This window comes from Anastrepha ludens, unplaced genomic scaffold (assembly GCF_028408465.1).
Source record: "Anastrepha ludens isolate Willacy unplaced genomic scaffold, idAnaLude1.1 ptg000078l, whole genome shotgun sequence".
Classification (NCBI taxonomy): Eukaryota; Metazoa; Arthropoda; class Insecta; order Diptera; family Tephritidae; genus Anastrepha; species Anastrepha ludens.
This window is the reverse complement of record NW_026530048.1, coordinates 80,001-82,500: the sequence shown is the minus strand read 5'-3', so window position 1 is coordinate 82,500 and position 2,500 is coordinate 80,001. Positions and strand designations below refer to the sequence as shown.

Genomic DNA, 2,500 nt, shown 5'->3' with positions numbered 1-2,500 from the left:
CTATTTACCCAGAACGAGTACATAAACCATGGTATTGCTTCCCAATCAAGCCCGACTATCTCAATCTTCAGAGCCAATCCTTATCCCGAAGTTACGGATCTAATTTGCCGACTTCCCTTACCTACATTATTCTATCGACTAGAGACTCTTCACCTTGGAGACCAGCTGCGGATATTGGTACGGCCTGTTGAGAAGTTTGCGTGACCCCACCATAAATTTTCAAGGTCCGAGGAGAAAATATCGACACAACAGTAAATGTCATGCTCTTCTAGTCCATCTACCATATCTCTCTTCGAAAGACTTCCATGGTAGTACGACTATAAAACAGAAAAGAAAACTCTTCCGATATCTCTCGACGGCTTCTTTATGGTCGTTCCTGTTGCCAGGATGAGCACAAGGCCCATTTTTAATAACAAACGGATACTCAACAGGTTACGGAATTGGAACCGTATTCCCTTTCGTTCAAAATAATTCAAGTATTTAATTATTTTTTAATATATATATATAAATTTTATTAATATTTTTTTTTATTAAAAACTTGAAAATTTTCGGCTTTCGCCTTGAACTTAGGACCGACTAACTCGTGATCAACCACTGTTCACACGAAACCCTTCTCCACTTCAGTCCTCCAAGGTCTCATTCGATTATTTGCTACTACCACCAAGATCTGTACCAATAGCGGCTCCATGCAGGCTTACGCCAAACACTTCTAAGCACACTATTGTACCCTCCTACTCACTAAAGTTTCAAAATTTATAAATCAATCGAAATTGTTTTATAAATCATCTACTTTAGCGGTAATGTATAGGCAGCGCCATCCATTTTAAGGGCTAGTTGCTTCGGCAGGTGAGTTGTTACACACTCCTTAGCGGATTACGACTTCCATGTCCACCGTCCTGCTGTTTTAAGCAACCAACGCCTTTCATGGTATCTGCATGAGTTGTTAATTTAGGCACCGTAACATTACGTTTGGTTCATCCCACAGCGCCAGTTCTGCTTACCAAAAGTGGCCCACTGGGCACATTATATCATAACCTCAACCTTCATATCAAGAAAGGTGAGGTTCTTACCCATTTAAAGTTTGAGAATAGGTTAAAATCGTTTCGACCCTAAGGCCTCTAATCATTCGCTTTACCAGATAAGATTATTTTATATAATTTTTAAATGCACCAGCTATCCTGAGGGAAACTTCGGAGGGAACCAGCTACTAGATGGTTCGATTGGTCTTTCGCCCCTATACTCAATTCTGACAATCGATTTGCACGTCAGAACTGTTTCGGTCTTCCATCAGGGTTTCCCCTGACTTCAACCTGATCAAGTATAGTTCACCATCTTTCGGGTCACAGCATATATGCTCAAGGTACGCTCCAGTTAGAGGTATAAATAATAATAAATTATCATTATACATAACTATATGGAACGCCCCGGGATTGAATTAATTGACTATTTAAGAAAATAGACTAAAAATTAATCCCATTATATTTTTAAGTTAAGTTAATTATGCCATTAAGTTTAATATAACTCAATGACTTGCACATATGTTAGACTCCTTGGTCCGTGTTTCAAGACGGGTCCCGAAGGTATCCTGAATCTTTCGCATTGTTAATCATATAAATGCATACAAATAAATATTAATATCATAGATATTAAATTTTTTGTAAAATTCAAAAAATGAATTTTAGCATTATATATAATAAAATCTATCAACACTTTATCAAATCATTAGTATTTATTCTATGTTAATATGCTTAAAAAGCAAATTAATTTAAATAAACTTAATATCACCAATGATCTTTTGATAAATACTTTATTATGTTAATAGATTACAATGTCCTTATATGAAAAAAATGCACATTATTTTTAATTATTTAATGATGAATTTTTCATAATGGATATTCAGGTTCATCGGGCTTAACCTCTAAGCAGTTTCACGTACTATTTAACTCTCTATTCAGAGTTCTTTTCAACTTTCCCTCACGGTACTTGTTTACTATCGGTCTCATGGTTATATTTAGTTTTAGATGGAGTTTACCACCCACTTAGTGCTGCACTATCAAGCAACACGACTCTTTGGAAATATCTTTCTAGTAATCATTAACGTTATACGGGCCTGGCACCCTCTATGGGTAAATGGCCTCATTTAAGAAGGACTTAAATCGTTAATTTCTCATACTAGATATTAAGATATTCCATACACTGCATCTCACATTTGACATATAGACAAAGTGACTTAGTGCTGAACTATTTTCTTTTCGCTCGCCGCTACTAAGAAAATCCTTGTTAGTTTCTTTTCCTCCCCTCATTAATATGCTTAAATTCAGGGGGTAATCCCATATGAGTTGAGGTTGTTTTAAAATATTTTTTATCTTCTCACAATTTAATAAATAATTATATCATCTTTTCATCTCTATTTTTCTTTTTTCCTTTTATATAAATATATATTATAAATAATAATTATGTAAAATGAGGCAATTCTAGAATAAAAAAAATTAATTTTTAT

At 34.7% G+C, this 2,500-nt stretch overlaps 1 pseudogene; it reads right to left on the bottom strand.

Moving 5' to 3' along the window:
- LOC128871050 (large subunit ribosomal RNA) overlaps positions 1-2,348 on the bottom strand; it is a 4,505-nt pseudogene extending 2,157 nt beyond the window's left edge.
- Positions 2,349-2,500: the final 152 nt, after the last annotated feature.